The 12,500-nt window shown below is 41.5% G+C and overlaps 37 non-coding genes across 37 annotated transcripts in view; all 37 read right to left on the bottom strand.

The window, feature by feature from the left end:
- Positions 1-39: 39 nt before the first annotated feature.
- On the bottom strand, positions 40-158 carry LOC143709217 (5S ribosomal RNA). Its single transcript, XR_013193985.1, has one exon. It is a non-coding gene; the product is annotated as a 5S ribosomal RNA (ribosomal RNA).
- A 162-nt stretch (positions 159-320) lies between these two features.
- LOC143709216 (5S ribosomal RNA) lies at positions 321-439 on the bottom strand. The gene has a single exon (XR_013193984.1). It is a non-coding gene; the product is annotated as a 5S ribosomal RNA (ribosomal RNA).
- Positions 440-609: 170 nt separating this feature from the next.
- Positions 610-728, bottom strand: LOC143709215 (5S ribosomal RNA). The gene has a single exon (XR_013193983.1). It is a non-coding gene; the product is annotated as a 5S ribosomal RNA (ribosomal RNA).
- Positions 729-1,100: 372 nt separating this feature from the next.
- On the bottom strand, positions 1,101-1,219 carry LOC143709213 (5S ribosomal RNA). Its single transcript, XR_013193981.1, has one exon. It is a non-coding gene; the product is annotated as a 5S ribosomal RNA (ribosomal RNA).
- A 162-nt stretch (positions 1,220-1,381) lies between these two features.
- LOC143709212 (5S ribosomal RNA) lies at positions 1,382-1,500 on the bottom strand. The gene has a single exon (XR_013193980.1). It is a non-coding gene; the product is annotated as a 5S ribosomal RNA (ribosomal RNA).
- A 162-nt stretch (positions 1,501-1,662) lies between these two features.
- On the bottom strand, positions 1,663-1,781 carry LOC143709230 (5S ribosomal RNA). The gene has a single exon (XR_013193996.1). It is a non-coding gene; the product is annotated as a 5S ribosomal RNA (ribosomal RNA).
- A 163-nt stretch (positions 1,782-1,944) lies between these two features.
- Positions 1,945-2,063, bottom strand: LOC143709211 (5S ribosomal RNA). Its single transcript, XR_013193979.1, has one exon. It is a non-coding gene; the product is annotated as a 5S ribosomal RNA (ribosomal RNA).
- Positions 2,064-2,225: 162 nt separating this feature from the next.
- Positions 2,226-2,344, bottom strand: LOC143709210 (5S ribosomal RNA). The gene has a single exon (XR_013193978.1). It is a non-coding gene; the product is annotated as a 5S ribosomal RNA (ribosomal RNA).
- A 362-nt stretch (positions 2,345-2,706) lies between these two features.
- LOC143709209 (5S ribosomal RNA) lies at positions 2,707-2,825 on the bottom strand. Its single transcript, XR_013193977.1, has one exon. It is a non-coding gene; the product is annotated as a 5S ribosomal RNA (ribosomal RNA).
- Positions 2,826-3,196: 371 nt separating this feature from the next.
- LOC143709207 (5S ribosomal RNA) lies at positions 3,197-3,315 on the bottom strand. Its single transcript, XR_013193976.1, has one exon. It is a non-coding gene; the product is annotated as a 5S ribosomal RNA (ribosomal RNA).
- A 162-nt stretch (positions 3,316-3,477) lies between these two features.
- LOC143709206 (5S ribosomal RNA) lies at positions 3,478-3,596 on the bottom strand. The gene has a single exon (XR_013193975.1). It is a non-coding gene; the product is annotated as a 5S ribosomal RNA (ribosomal RNA).
- Positions 3,597-3,758: 162 nt separating this feature from the next.
- On the bottom strand, positions 3,759-3,877 carry LOC143709205 (5S ribosomal RNA). The gene has a single exon (XR_013193974.1). It is a non-coding gene; the product is annotated as a 5S ribosomal RNA (ribosomal RNA).
- A 162-nt stretch (positions 3,878-4,039) lies between these two features.
- Positions 4,040-4,158, bottom strand: LOC143709204 (5S ribosomal RNA). The gene has a single exon (XR_013193973.1). It is a non-coding gene; the product is annotated as a 5S ribosomal RNA (ribosomal RNA).
- A 374-nt stretch (positions 4,159-4,532) lies between these two features.
- Positions 4,533-4,651, bottom strand: LOC143709203 (5S ribosomal RNA). The gene has a single exon (XR_013193972.1). It is a non-coding gene; the product is annotated as a 5S ribosomal RNA (ribosomal RNA).
- Positions 4,652-5,022: 371 nt separating this feature from the next.
- Positions 5,023-5,141, bottom strand: LOC143709201 (5S ribosomal RNA). Its single transcript, XR_013193970.1, has one exon. It is a non-coding gene; the product is annotated as a 5S ribosomal RNA (ribosomal RNA).
- A 162-nt stretch (positions 5,142-5,303) lies between these two features.
- LOC143709200 (5S ribosomal RNA) lies at positions 5,304-5,422 on the bottom strand. The gene has a single exon (XR_013193969.1). It is a non-coding gene; the product is annotated as a 5S ribosomal RNA (ribosomal RNA).
- A 162-nt stretch (positions 5,423-5,584) lies between these two features.
- Positions 5,585-5,703, bottom strand: LOC143709199 (5S ribosomal RNA). Its single transcript, XR_013193968.1, has one exon. It is a non-coding gene; the product is annotated as a 5S ribosomal RNA (ribosomal RNA).
- A 162-nt stretch (positions 5,704-5,865) lies between these two features.
- Positions 5,866-5,984, bottom strand: LOC143709198 (5S ribosomal RNA). The gene has a single exon (XR_013193967.1). It is a non-coding gene; the product is annotated as a 5S ribosomal RNA (ribosomal RNA).
- Positions 5,985-6,146: 162 nt separating this feature from the next.
- On the bottom strand, positions 6,147-6,265 carry LOC143709196 (5S ribosomal RNA). The gene has a single exon (XR_013193966.1). It is a non-coding gene; the product is annotated as a 5S ribosomal RNA (ribosomal RNA).
- Positions 6,266-6,637: 372 nt separating this feature from the next.
- Positions 6,638-6,756, bottom strand: LOC143709195 (5S ribosomal RNA). Its single transcript, XR_013193965.1, has one exon. It is a non-coding gene; the product is annotated as a 5S ribosomal RNA (ribosomal RNA).
- Positions 6,757-6,918: 162 nt separating this feature from the next.
- Positions 6,919-7,037, bottom strand: LOC143709236 (5S ribosomal RNA). Its single transcript, XR_013194001.1, has one exon. It is a non-coding gene; the product is annotated as a 5S ribosomal RNA (ribosomal RNA).
- A 163-nt stretch (positions 7,038-7,200) lies between these two features.
- LOC143709194 (5S ribosomal RNA) lies at positions 7,201-7,319 on the bottom strand. The gene has a single exon (XR_013193964.1). It is a non-coding gene; the product is annotated as a 5S ribosomal RNA (ribosomal RNA).
- Positions 7,320-7,481: 162 nt separating this feature from the next.
- LOC143709193 (5S ribosomal RNA) lies at positions 7,482-7,600 on the bottom strand. The gene has a single exon (XR_013193963.1). It is a non-coding gene; the product is annotated as a 5S ribosomal RNA (ribosomal RNA).
- Positions 7,601-7,769: 169 nt separating this feature from the next.
- LOC143709192 (5S ribosomal RNA) lies at positions 7,770-7,888 on the bottom strand. Its single transcript, XR_013193962.1, has one exon. It is a non-coding gene; the product is annotated as a 5S ribosomal RNA (ribosomal RNA).
- A 371-nt stretch (positions 7,889-8,259) lies between these two features.
- On the bottom strand, positions 8,260-8,378 carry LOC143709191 (5S ribosomal RNA). The gene has a single exon (XR_013193961.1). It is a non-coding gene; the product is annotated as a 5S ribosomal RNA (ribosomal RNA).
- Positions 8,379-8,540: 162 nt separating this feature from the next.
- Positions 8,541-8,659, bottom strand: LOC143709189 (5S ribosomal RNA). The gene has a single exon (XR_013193959.1). It is a non-coding gene; the product is annotated as a 5S ribosomal RNA (ribosomal RNA).
- A 162-nt stretch (positions 8,660-8,821) lies between these two features.
- Positions 8,822-8,940, bottom strand: LOC143709229 (5S ribosomal RNA). Its single transcript, XR_013193995.1, has one exon. It is a non-coding gene; the product is annotated as a 5S ribosomal RNA (ribosomal RNA).
- A 163-nt stretch (positions 8,941-9,103) lies between these two features.
- LOC143709188 (5S ribosomal RNA) lies at positions 9,104-9,222 on the bottom strand. Its single transcript, XR_013193958.1, has one exon. It is a non-coding gene; the product is annotated as a 5S ribosomal RNA (ribosomal RNA).
- A 162-nt stretch (positions 9,223-9,384) lies between these two features.
- On the bottom strand, positions 9,385-9,503 carry LOC143709187 (5S ribosomal RNA). Its single transcript, XR_013193957.1, has one exon. It is a non-coding gene; the product is annotated as a 5S ribosomal RNA (ribosomal RNA).
- Positions 9,504-9,865: 362 nt separating this feature from the next.
- On the bottom strand, positions 9,866-9,984 carry LOC143709185 (5S ribosomal RNA). The gene has a single exon (XR_013193956.1). It is a non-coding gene; the product is annotated as a 5S ribosomal RNA (ribosomal RNA).
- Positions 9,985-10,356: 372 nt separating this feature from the next.
- On the bottom strand, positions 10,357-10,475 carry LOC143709184 (5S ribosomal RNA). The gene has a single exon (XR_013193955.1). It is a non-coding gene; the product is annotated as a 5S ribosomal RNA (ribosomal RNA).
- Positions 10,476-10,637: 162 nt separating this feature from the next.
- On the bottom strand, positions 10,638-10,756 carry LOC143709291 (5S ribosomal RNA). The gene has a single exon (XR_013194051.1). It is a non-coding gene; the product is annotated as a 5S ribosomal RNA (ribosomal RNA).
- Positions 10,757-10,918: 162 nt separating this feature from the next.
- LOC143709290 (5S ribosomal RNA) lies at positions 10,919-11,037 on the bottom strand. The gene has a single exon (XR_013194050.1). It is a non-coding gene; the product is annotated as a 5S ribosomal RNA (ribosomal RNA).
- A 162-nt stretch (positions 11,038-11,199) lies between these two features.
- LOC143709289 (5S ribosomal RNA) lies at positions 11,200-11,318 on the bottom strand. The gene has a single exon (XR_013194049.1). It is a non-coding gene; the product is annotated as a 5S ribosomal RNA (ribosomal RNA).
- A 374-nt stretch (positions 11,319-11,692) lies between these two features.
- LOC143709288 (5S ribosomal RNA) lies at positions 11,693-11,811 on the bottom strand. The gene has a single exon (XR_013194048.1). It is a non-coding gene; the product is annotated as a 5S ribosomal RNA (ribosomal RNA).
- Positions 11,812-12,183: 372 nt separating this feature from the next.
- On the bottom strand, positions 12,184-12,302 carry LOC143709287 (5S ribosomal RNA). Its single transcript, XR_013194047.1, has one exon. It is a non-coding gene; the product is annotated as a 5S ribosomal RNA (ribosomal RNA).
- A 162-nt stretch (positions 12,303-12,464) lies between these two features.
- The window catches only part of LOC143709284 (5S ribosomal RNA), a 119-nt gene continuing 83 nt past the window's right edge, over positions 12,465-12,500 (bottom strand). The window contains exon 1 of the ribosomal RNA XR_013194045.1: positions 12,465-12,500. This exon is cut by the window's right edge and continues 83 nt beyond it. This is a non-coding gene — a ribosomal RNA (5S ribosomal RNA).

Here is a 12,500-nt window from a genome sequence, read left to right as displayed (position 1 = left end):
GCTTTTTGAAGCTCAGGCACTCTTTTTTTTTTTTTTAAAAGCTTACAGCACCTGGTATTCCCAGGCGGTCTCCCATCCAAGTACTAACCAGGCCCGACCCTGCTTAGCTTCCGAGATCAGACGAGATCGGGCGTGCCCAAGGTGGTATGGCCGTAAGCGAATACTGCTGCCAAAATTGGGCTATTTAAAAGGTTAGACCATTAGTGAAGAAAACTAAGAACAACTTTTGAAAAAACTCAAACTCTTTCATGCTTTCTGAAGAATCTCAGAGACTTTTTAAGGCTTTTTGAAGCTCAGGCACTCTTTTTTTTTTTTTTAAAAGCTTACAGCACCTGGTATTCCCAGGCGGTCTCCCATCCAAGTACTAACCAGGCCCGACCCTGCTTAGCTTCCGAGATCAGACGAGATCGGGCGTGCCCAAGGTGGTATGGCCGTAAGCGAATACTGCTGCCAAAATTGGGCTATTTAAAAGGTTAGACCATTAGTGAAGAAAACTAAGAACAACTTTTGAAAAAACTCAAACTCTTTCATGCTTTCTGAAGAATCTCAGAGACTTTTTAAGGCTTTTTGAAGCTCAGGCACTCTTTTTTTTTTTTTTTTTTTTTTAAAAGCTTACAGCACCTGGTATTCCCAGGCGGTCTCCCATCCAAGTACTAACCAGGCCCGACCCTGCTTAGCTTCCGAGATCAGACGAGATCGGGCGTGCCCAAGGTGGTATGGCCGTAAGCTAAAACTGCTGCCAAAATTGGGCTATTTAAAAGGTTAGACCATTAGTGAAGAAAACTAAGAACAACTTTTGAAAAAACTCAAGCTCTTTCATGCTTTCTGAAGAATCTCAGAGACTTTTTAAGGCTTTTTGAAGAAGCTCAGGGACTCTTTTTTTTTTTTCTTAAAAAAGCTTACAACACCTAGTATTCCCATGCGGCCTCCCATCCAAGTACTAACCAGGCCTTATTTAAAAGCTTAGACCATTAGTGAAGAAGACTAAGAAGAACTTTTGAAAAAACTCAAACTCTTTCATGCTTTCTGAAGAATCTCAGAGACTTTTTAAGGCTTTTTGAAGCTCAGGCACTCTTTTTTTTTTTTTTTTTTTTTTTAAAAGCTTACAGCACCTGGTATTCCCAGGCGGTCTCCCATCCAAGTACTAACCAGGCCCGACCCTGCTTAGCTTCCGAGATCAGACGAGATCGGGCGTGCCCAAGGTGGTATGGCCGTAAGCGAATACTGCTGCCAAAATTGGGCTATTTAAAAGGTTAGACCATTAGTGAAGAAAACTAAGAACAACTTTTGAAAAAACTCAAACTCTTTCATGCTTTCTGAAGAATCTCAGAGACTTTTTAAGGCTTTTTGAAGCTCAGGCACTCTTTTTTTTTTTTTTAAAAGCTTACAGCACCTGGTATTCCCAGGCGGTCTCCCATCCAAGTACTAACCAGGCCCGACCCTGCTTAGCTTCCGAGATCAGACGAGATCGGGCGTGCCCAAGGTGGTATGGCCGTAAGCGAATACTGCTGCCAAAATTGGGCTATTTAAAAGGTTAGACCATTAGTGAAGAAAACTAAGAACAACTTTTGAAAAAACTCAAACTCTTTCATGCTTTCTGAAGAATCTCAGAGACTTTTTAAGGCTTTTTGAAGCTCAGGCACTCTTTTTTTTTTTTTTAAAAGCTTACAGCACCTGGTATTCCCAGGCGGGCTCCCATCCAAGTACTAACCAGGCCCGACCCTGCTTAGCTTCCGAGATCAGACGAGATCGGGCGTGCCCAAGGTGGTATGGCCGTAAGCGAATACTGCTGCCAAAATTGGGCTATTTAAAAGGTTAGACCATTAGTGAAGAAAACTAAGAACAACTTTTGAAAAAACTCAAACTCTTTCATGCTTTCTGAAGAATCTCAGAGACTTTTTAAGGCTTTTTGAAGCTCAGGCACTCTTTTTTTTTTTTTTTAAAAGCTTACAGCACCTGGTATTCCCAGGCGGTCTCCCATCCAAGTACTAACCAGGCCCGACCCTGCTTAGCTTCCGAGATCAGACGAGATCGGGCGTGCCCAAGGTGGTATGGCCGTAAGCGAATACTGCTGCCAAAATTGGGCTATTTAAAAGGTTAGACCATTAGTGAAGAAAACTAAGAACAACTTTTGAAAAAACTCAAACTCTTTCATGCTTTCTGAAGAATCTCAGAGACTTTTTAAGGCTTTTTGAAGCTCAGGCACTCTTTTTTTTTTTTTTAAAAGCTTACAGCACCTGGTATTCCCAGGCGGTCTCCCATCCAAGTACTAACCAGGCCCGACCCTGCTTAGCTTCCGAGATCAGACGAGATCGGGCGTGCCCAAGGTGGTATGGCCGTAAGCTAAAACTGCTGCCAAAATTGGGCTATTTAAAAGGTTAGACCATTAGTGAAGAAAACTAAGAACAACTTTTGAAAAAACTCAAGCTCTTTCATGCTTTCTGAAGAATCTCAGAGACTTTTTAAGGCTTTTTGAAGAAGCTCAGGGACTCTTTTTTTTTTTCTTAAAAAAGCTTACAACACCTAGTATTCCCATGCGGCCTCCCATCCAAGTACTAACCAGGCCTTATTTAAAAGCTTAGACCATTAGTGAAGAAGACTAAGAAGAACTTTTGAAAAAACTCAAACTCTTTCATGCTTTCTGAAGAATCTCAGAGACTTTTTAAGGCTTTTTGAAGCTCAGGCACTCTTTTTTTTTTTTTTAAAAGCTTACAGCACCTGGTATTCCCAGGCGGTCTCCCATCCAAGTACTAACCAGGCCCGACCCTGCTTAGCTTCCGAGATCAGACGAGATCGGGCGTGCCCAAGGTGGTATGGCCGTAAGCTAAAACTGCTGCCAAAATTGGGCTATTTAAAAGGTTAGACCATTAGTGAAGAAAACTAAGAACAACTTTTGAAAAAACTCAAGCTCTTTCATGCTTTCTGAAGAATCTCAGAGACTTTTTAAGGCTTTTTGAAGAAGCTCAGGGACTCTTTTTTTTTTTTCTTAAAAAAGCTTACAACACCTAGTATTCCCATGCGGCCTCCCATCCAAGTACTAACCAGGCCTTATTTAAAAGCTTAGACCATTAGTGAAGAAGACTAAGAAGAACTTTTGAAAAAACTCAAACTCTTTCATGCTTTCTGAAGAATCTCAGAGACTTTTTAAGGCTTTTTGAAGCTCAGGCACTCTTTTTTTTTTTTTTTTTTTTTTAAAAGCTTACAGCACCTGGTATTCCCAGGCGGTCTCCCATCCAAGTACTAACCAGGCCCGACCCTGCTTAGCTTCCGAGATCAGACGAGATCGGGCGTGCCCAAGGTGGTATGGCCGTAAGCGAATACTGCTGCCAAAATTGGGCTATTTAAAAGGTTAGACCATTAGTGAAGAAAACTAAGAACAACTTTTGAAAAAACTCAAACTCTTTCATGCTTTCTGAAGAATCTCAGAGACTTTTTAAGGCTTTTTGAAGCTCAGGCACTCTTTTTTTTTTTTTTAAAAGCTTACAGCACCTGGTATTCCCAGGCGGTCTCCCATCCAAGTACTAACCAGGCCCGACCCTGCTTAGCTTCCGAGATCAGACGAGATCGGGCGTGCCCAAGGTGGTATGGCCGTAAGCGAATACTGCTGCCAAAATTGGGCTATTTAAAAGGTTAGACCATTAGTGAAGAAAACTAAGAACAACTTTTGAAAAAACTCAAACTCTTTCATGCTTTCTGAAGAATCTCAGAGACTTTTTAAGGCTTTTTGAAGCTCAGGCACTCTTTTTTTTTTTTTTAAAAGCTTACAGCACCTGGTATTCCCAGGCGGTCTCCCATCCAAGTACTAACCAGGCCCGACCCTGCTTAGCTTCCGAGATCAGACGAGATCGGGCGTGCCCAAGGTGGTATGGCCGTAAGCGAATACTGCTGCCAAAATTGGGCTATTTAAAAGGTTAGACCATTAGTGAAGAAAACTAAGAACAACTTTTGAAAAAACTCAAACTCTTTCATGCTTTCTGAAGAATCTCAGAGACTTTTTAAGGCTTTTTGAAGCTCAGGCACTCTTTTTTTTTTTTTTAAAAGCTTACAGCACCTGGTATTCCCAGGCGGTCTCCCATCCAAGTACTAACCAGGCCCGACCCTGCTTAGCTTCCGAGATCAGACGAGATCGGGCGTGCCCAAGGTGGTATGGCCGTAAGCTAAAACTGCTGCCAAAATTGGGCTATTTAAAAGGTTAGACCATTAGTGAAGAAAACTAAGAACAACTTTTGAAAAAACTCAAGCTCTTTCATGCTTTCTGAAGAATCTCAGAGACTTTTTAAGGCTTTTTGAAGAAGCTCAGGGACTCTTTTTTTTTTTTTCTTAAAAAAGCTTACAACACCTAGTATTCCCATGCGGCCTCCCATCCAAGTACTAACCAGGCCTTATTTAAAAGCTTAGACCATTAGTGAAGAAGACTAAGAAGAACTTTTGAAAAAACTCAAACTCTTTCATGCTTTCTGAAGAATCTCAGAGACTTTTTAAGGCTTTTTGAAGCTCAGGCACTCTTTTTTTTTTTTTTTTTTTTTTTTAAAAGCTTACAGCACCTGGTATTCCCAGGCGGTCTCCCATCCAAGTACTAACCAGGCCCGACCCTGCTTAGCTTCCGAGATCAGACGAGATCGGGCGTGCCCAAGGTGGTATGGCCGTAAGCTAAAACTGCTGCCAAAATTGGGCTATTTAAAAGGTTAGACCATTAGTGAAGAAAACTAAGAACAACTTTTGAAAAAACTCAAGCTCTTTCATGCTTTCTGAAGAATCTCAGAGACTTTTTAAGGCTTTTTGAAGAAGCTCAGGGACTCTTTTTTTTTTTTCTTAAAAAAGCTTACAACACCTAGTATTCCCATGCGGCCTCCCATCCAAGTACTAACCAGGCCTTATTTAAAAGCTTAGACCATTAGTGAAGAAGACTAAGAAGAACTTTTGAAAAAACTCAAACTCTTTCATGCTTTCTGAAGAATCTCAGAGACTTTTTAAGGCTTTTTGAAGCTCAGGCACTCTTTTTTTTTTTTTTTTTTTTTTAAAAGCTTACAGCACCTGGTATTCCCAGGCGGTCTCCCATCCAAGTACTAACCAGGCCCGACCCTGCTTAGCTTCCGAGATCAGACGAGATCGGGCGTGCCCAAGGTGGTATGGCCGTAAGCGAATACTGCTGCCAAAATTGGGCTATTTAAAAGGTTAGACCATTAGTGAAGAAAACTAAGAACAACTTTTGAAAAAACTCAAACTCTTTCATGCTTTCTGAAGAATCTCAGAGACTTTTTAAGGCTTTTTGAAGCTCAGGCACTCTTTTTTTTTTTTTTAAAAGCTTACAGCACCTGGTATTCCCAGGCGGTCTCCCATCCAAGTACTAACCAGGCCCGACCCTGCTTAGCTTCCGAGATCAGACGAGATCGGGCGTGCCCAAGGTGGTATGGCCGTAAGCGAATACTGCTGCCAAAATTGGGCTATTTAAAAGGTTAGACCATTAGTGAAGAAAACTAAGAACAACTTTTGAAAAAACTCAAACTCTTTCATGCTTTCTGAAGAATCTCAGAGACTTTTTAAGGCTTTTTGAAGCTCAGGCACTCTTTTTTTTTTTTTTAAAAGCTTACAGCACCTGGTATTCCCAGGCGGTCTCCCATCCAAGTACTAACCAGGCCCGACCCTGCTTAGCTTCCGAGATCAGACGAGATCGGGCGTGCCCAAGGTGGTATGGCCGTAAGCGAATACTGCTGCCAAAATTGGGCTATTTAAAAGGTTAGACCATTAGTGAAGAAAACTAAGAACAACTTTTGAAAAAACTCAAACTCTTTCATGCTTTCTGAAGAATCTCAGAGACTTTTTAAGGCTTTTTGAAGCTCAGGCACTCTTTTTTTTTTTTTTAAAAGCTTACAGCACCTGGTATTCCCAGGCGGTCTCCCATCCAAGTACTAACCAGGCCCGACCCTGCTTAGCTTCCGAGATCAGACGAGATCGGGCGTGCCCAAGGTGGTATGGCCGTAAGCGAATACTGCTGCCAAAATTGGGCTATTTAAAAGGTTAGACCATTAGTGAAGAAAACTAAGAACAACTTTTGAAAAAACTCAAACTCTTTCATGCTTTCTGAAGAATCTCAGAGACTTTTTAAGGCTTTTTGAAGCTCAGGCACTCTTTTTTTTTTTTTTAAAAGCTTACAGCACCTGGTATTCCCAGGCGGTCTCCCATCCAAGTACTAACCAGGCCCGACCCTGCTTAGCTTCCGAGATCAGACGAGATCGGGCGTGCCCAAGGTGGTATGGCCGTAAGCTAAAACTGCTGCCAAAATTGGGCTATTTAAAAGGTTAGACCATTAGTGAAGAAAACTAAGAACAACTTTTGAAAAAACTCAAGCTCTTTCATGCTTTCTGAAGAATCTCAGAGACTTTTTAAGGCTTTTTGAAGAAGCTCAGGGACTCTTTTTTTTTTTTCTTAAAAAAGCTTACAACACCTAGTATTCCCATGCGGCCTCCCATCCAAGTACTAACCAGGCCTTATTTAAAAGCTTAGACCATTAGTGAAGAAGACTAAGAAGAACTTTTGAAAAAACTCAAACTCTTTCATGCTTTCTGAAGAATCTCAGAGACTTTTTAAGGCTTTTTGAAGCTCAGGCACTCTTTTTTTTTTTTTTTTTTTTTTAAAAAGCTTACAGCACCTGGTATTCCCAGGCGGTCTCCCATCCAAGTACTAACCAGGCCCGACCCTGCTTAGCTTCCGAGATCAGACGAGATCGGGCGTGCCCAAGGTGGTATGGCCGTAAGCGAATAGTGCTGCCAAAATTGGGCTATTTAAAAGGTTAGACCATTAGTGAAGAAAACTAAGAACAACTTTTGAAAAAACTCAAACTCTTTCATGCTTTCTGAAGAATCTCAGAGACTTTTTAAGGCTTTTTGAAGCTCAGGCACTCTTTTTTTTTTTTTAAAAAGCTTACAGCACCTGGTATTCCCAGGCGGTCTCCCATCCAAGTACTAACCAGGCCCGACCCTGCTTAGCTTCCGAGATCAGACGAGATGGGGCGTGCCCAAGGTGGTATGGCCGTAAGCGAATACTGCTGCCAAAATTGGGCTATTTAAAAGGTTAGACCATTAGTGAAGAAAACTAAGAACAACTTTTGAAAAAACTCAAACTCTTTCATGCTTTCTGAAGAATCTCAGAGACTTTTTAAGGCTTTTTGAAGCTCAGGCACTCTTTTTTTTTTTTTTTAAAAGCTTACAGCACCTGGTATTCCCAGGCGGTCTCCCATCCAAGTACTAACCAGGCCCGACCCTGCTTAGCTTCCGAGATCAGACGAGATCGGGCGTGCCCAAGGTGGTATGGCCGTAAGCGAATACTGCTGCCAAAATTGGGCTATTTAAAAGGTTAGACCATTAGTGAAGAAAACTAAGAACAACTTTTGAAAAAACTCAAACTCTTTCATGCTTTCTGAAGAATCTCAGAGACTTTTTAAGGCTTTTTGAAGCTCAGGCACTCTTTTTTTTTTTTTTAAAAGCTTACAGCACCTGGTATTCCCAGGCGGTCTCCCATCCAAGTACTAACCAGGCCCGACCCTGCTTAGCTTCCGAGATCAGACGAGATCGGGCGTGCCCAAGGTGGTATGGCCGTAAGCGAATACTGCTGCCAAAATTGGGCTATTTAAAAGGTTAGACCATTAGTGAAGAAAACTAAGAACAACTTTTGAAAAAACTCAAACTCTTTCATGCTTTCTGAAGAATCTCAGAGACTTTTTAAGGCTTTTTGAAGCTCAGGCACTCTTTTTTTTTTTTTTTTTTTTTAAAAGCTTACAGCACCTGGTATTCCCAGGCGGTCTCCCATCCAAGTACTAACCAGGCCCGACCCTGCTTAGCTTCCGAGATCAGACGAGATCGGGCGTGCCCAAGGTGGTATGGCCGTAAGCTAAAACTGCTGCCAAAATTGGGCTATTTAAAAGGTTAGACCATTAGTGAAGAAAACTAAGAACAACTTTTGAAAAAACTCAAGCTCTTTCATGCTTTCTGAAGAATCTCAGAGACTTTTTAAGGCTTTTTGAAGAAGCTCAGGGACTCTTTTTTTTTTTTCTTAAAAAAGCTTACAACACCTAGTATTCCCATGCGGCCTCCCATCCAAGTACTAACCAGGCCTTATTTAAAAGCTTAGACCATTAGTGAAGAAGACTAAGAAGAACTTTTGAAAAAACTCAAACTCTTTCATGCTTTCTGAAGAATCTCAGAGACTTTTTAAGGCTTTTTGAAGCTCAGGCACTCTTTTTTTTTTTTTTTTTTTTTTAAAAGCTTACAGCACCTGGTATTCCCAGGCGGTCTCCCATCCAAGTACTAACCAGGCCCGACCCTGCTTAGCTTCCGAGATCAGACGAGATCGGGCGTGCCCAAGGTGGTATGGCCGTAAGCGAATACTGCTGCCAAAATTGGGCTATTTAAAAGGTTAGACCATTAGTGAAGAAAACTAAGAACAACTTTTGAAAAAACTCAAACTCTTTCATGCTTTCTGAAGAATCTCAGAGACTTTTTAAGGCTTTTTGAAGCTCAGGCACTCTTTTTTTTTTTTTTAAAAGCTTACAGCACCTGGTATTCCCAGGCGGTCTCCCATCCAAGTACTAACCAGGCCCGACCCTGCTTAGCTTCCGAGATCAGACGAGATCGGGCGTGCCCAAGGTGGTATGGCCGTAAGCGAATACTGCTGCCAAAATTGGGCTATTTAAAAGGTTAGACCATTAGTGAAGAAAACTAAGAACAACTTTTGAAAAAACTCAAACTCTTTCATGCTTTCTGAAGAATCTCAGAGACTTTTTAAGGCTTTTTGAAGCTCAGGCACTCTTTTTTTTTTTTTTAAAAGCTTACAGCACCTGGTATTCCCAGGCGGGCTCCCATCCAAGTACTAACCAGGCCCGACCCTGCTTAGCTTCCGAGATCAGACGAGATCGGGCGTGCCCAAGGTGGTATGGCCGTAAGCGAATACTGCTGCCAAAATTGGGCTATTTAAAAGGTTAGACCATTAGTGAAGAAAACTAAGAACAACTTTTGAAAAAACTCAAACTCTTTCATGCTTTCTGAAGAATCTCAGAGACTTTTTAAGGCTTTTTGAAGCTCAGGCACTCTTTTTTTTTTTTTTTAAAAGCTTACAGCACCTGGTATTCCCAGGCGGTCTCCCATCCAAGTACTAACCAGGCCCGACCCTGCTTAGCTTCCGAGATCAGACGAGATCGGGCGTGCCCAAGGTGGTATGGCCGTAAGCGAATACTGCTGCCAAAATTGGGCTATTTAAAAGGTTAGACCATTAGTGAAGAAAACTAAGAACAACTTTTGAAAAAACTCAAACTCTTTCATGCTTTCTGAAGAATCTCAGAGACTTTTTAAGGCTTTTTGAAGCTCAGGCACTCTTTTTTTTTTTTTTAAAAGCTTACAGCACCTGGTATTCCCAGGCGGTCTCCCATCCAAGTACTAACCAGGCCCGACCCTGCTTAGCTTCCGAGATCAGACGAGATCGGGCGTGCCCAAGGTGGTATGGCCGTAAGCTAAAACTGCTGCCAAAATTGGGCTATTTAAAAGGTTAGACCATTAGTGAAGAAAACTAAGAACAACTTTTGAAAAAACTCAAGCTCTTTCATGCTTTCTGAAGAATCTCAGAGACTTTTTAAGGCTTTTTGAAGAAGCTCAGGGACTCTTTTTTTTTTTCTTAAAAAAGCTTACAACACCTAGTATTCCCATGCGGCCTCCCATCCAAGTACTAACCAGGCCTTATTTAAAAGCTTAGACCATTAGTGAAGAAGACTAAGAAGAACTTTTGAAAAAACTCAAACTCTTTCATGCTTTCTGAAGAATCTCAGAGACTTTTTAAGGCTTTTTGAAGCTCAGGCACTCTTTTTTTTTTTTTTAAAAGCTTACAGCACCTGGTATTCCCAGGCGGTCTCCCATCCAAGTACTAACCAGGCCCGACCCTGCTTAGCTTCCGAGATCAGACGAGATCGGGCGTGCCCAAGGTGGTATGGCCGTAAGCTAAAACTGCTGCCAAAATTGGGCTATTTAAAAGGTTAGACCATTAGTGAAGAAAACTAAGAACAACTTTTGAAAAAACTCAAGCTCTTTCATGCTTTCTGAAGAATCTCAGAGACTTTTTAAGGCTTTTTGAAGAAGCTCAGGGACTCTTTTTTTTTTTTCTTAAAAAAGCTTACAACACCTAGTATTCCCATGCGGCCTCCCATCCAAGTACTAACCAGGCCTTATTTAAAAGCTTAGACCATTAGTGAAGAAGACTAAGAAGAACTTTTGAAAAAACTCAAACTCTTTCATGCTTTCTGAAGAATCTCAGAGACTTTTTAAGGCTTTTTGAAGCTCAGGCACTCTTTTTTTTTTTTTTTTTTTTTTTAAAAGCTTACAGCACCTGGTATTCCCAGGCGGTCTCCCATCCAAGTACTAACCAGGCCCGACCCTGCTTAGCTTCCGAGATCAGACGAGATCGGGCGTGCCCAAGGTGGTATGGCCGTAAGCGAATACTGCTGCCAAAATTGGGCTATTTAAAAGGTTAGACCATTAGTGAAGAAAACTAAGAACAACTTTTGAAAAAACTCAAACTCTTTCATGCTTTCTGAAGAATCTCAGAGACTTTTTAAGGCTTTTTGAAGCTCAGGCACTCTTTTTTTTTTTTTTAAAAGCTTACAGCACCTGGTATTCCCAGGCGGTCTCCCATCCAAGTACTAACCAGGCCCGACCCTGCTTAGCTTCCGAGATCAGACGAGATCGGGCGTGCCCAAGGTGGTATGGCCGTAAGCGAATACTGCTGCCAAAATTGGGCTATTTAAAAGGTTAGACCATTAGTGAAGAAAACTAAGAACAACTTTTGAAAAAACTCAAACTCTTTCATGCTTTCTGAAGAATCTCAGAGACTTTTTAAGGCTTTTTGAAGCTCAGGCACTCTTTTTTTTTTTTTTAAAAGCTTACAGCACCTGGTATTCCCAGGCGGTCTCCCATCCAAGTACTAACCAGGCCCGACCCTGCTTAGCTTCCGAGATCAGACGAGATCGGGCGTGCCCAAGGTGGTATGGCCGTAAGCGAATACTGCTGCCAAAATTGGGCTATTTAAAAGGTTAGACCATTAGTGAAGAAAACTAAGAACAACTTTTGAAAAAACTCAAACTCTTTCATGCTTTCTGAAGAATCTCAGAGACTTTTTAAGGCTTTTTGAAGCTCAGGCACTCTTTTTTTTTTTTTTAAAAGCTTACAGCACCTGGTATTCCCAGGCGGTCTCCCATCCAAGTACTAACCAGGCCCGACCCTGCTTAGCTTCCGAGATCAGACGAGATCGGGCGTGCCCAAGGTGGTATGGCCGTAAGCTAAAACTGCTGCCAAAATTGGGCTATTTAAAAGGTTAGACCATTAGTGAAGAAAACTAAGAACAACTTTTGAAAAAACTCAAGCTCTTTCATGCTTTCTGAAGAATCTCAGAGACTTTTTAAGGCTTTTTGAAGAAGCTCAGGGACTCTTTTTTTTTTTTTCTTAAAAAAGCTTACAACACCTAGTATTCCCATGCGGCCTCCCATCCAAGTACTAACCAGGCCTTATTTAAAAGCTTAGACCATTAGTGAAGAAGACTAAGAAGAACTTTTGAAAAAACTCAAACTCTTTCATGCTTTCTGAAGAATCTCAGAGACTTTTTAAGGCTTTTTGAAGCTCAGGCACTCTTTTTTTTTTTTTTTTTTTTTTTTAAAAGCTTACAGCACCTGGTATTCCCAGGCGGTCTCCCATCCAAGTACTAACCAGGCCCGACCCTGCTTAGCTTCCGAGATCAGACGAGATCGGGCGTGCCCAAGGTGGTATGGCCGTAAGCTAAAACTGCTGCCAAAATTGGGCTATTTAAAAGGTTAGACCATTAGTGAAGAAAACTAAGAACAACTTTTGAAAAAACTCAAGCTCTTTCATGCTTTCTGAAGAATCTCAGAGACTTTTTAAGGCTTTTTGAAGAAGCTCAGGGACTCTTTTTTTTTTTTCTTAAAAAAGCTTACAACACCTAGTATTCCCATGCGGCCTCCCATCCAAGTACTAACCAGGCCTTATTTAAAAGCTTAGACCATTAGTGAAGAAGACTAAGAAGAACTTTTGAAAAAACTCAAACTCTTTCATGCTTTCTGAAGAATCTCAGAGACTTTTTAAGGCTTTTTGAAGCTCAGGCACTCTTTTTTTTTTTTTTTTTTTTTTTAAAAGCTTACAGCACCTGGTATTCCCAGGCGGTCTCCCATCCAAGTACTAACCAGGCCCGACCCTGCTTAGCTTCCGAGATCAGACGAGATCGGGCGTGCCCAAGGTGGTATGGCCGTAAGCGAATACTGCTGCCAAAATTGGGCTATTTAAAAGGTTAGACCATTAGTGAAGAAAACTAAGAACAACTTTTGAAAAAACTCAAACTCTTTCATGCTTTCTGAAGAATCTCAGAGACTTTTTAAGGCTTTTTGAAGCTCAGGCACTCTTTTTTTTTTTTTTAAAAGCTTACAGCACCTGGTATTCCCAGGCGGTCTCCCA

The sequence above is a fragment of the Siphateles boraxobius genome, unplaced genomic scaffold (assembly GCF_051911475.1).
Source record: "Siphateles boraxobius isolate OS27281-9 unplaced genomic scaffold, OSU_SipBor_1 453, whole genome shotgun sequence".
NCBI lineage: Eukaryota > Metazoa > Chordata > Actinopteri > Cypriniformes > Leuciscidae > Siphateles > Siphateles boraxobius.
The sequence above is the reverse complement of the archived record's forward strand: the minus strand, read 5'-3'. Positions and strand labels throughout refer to the sequence as shown.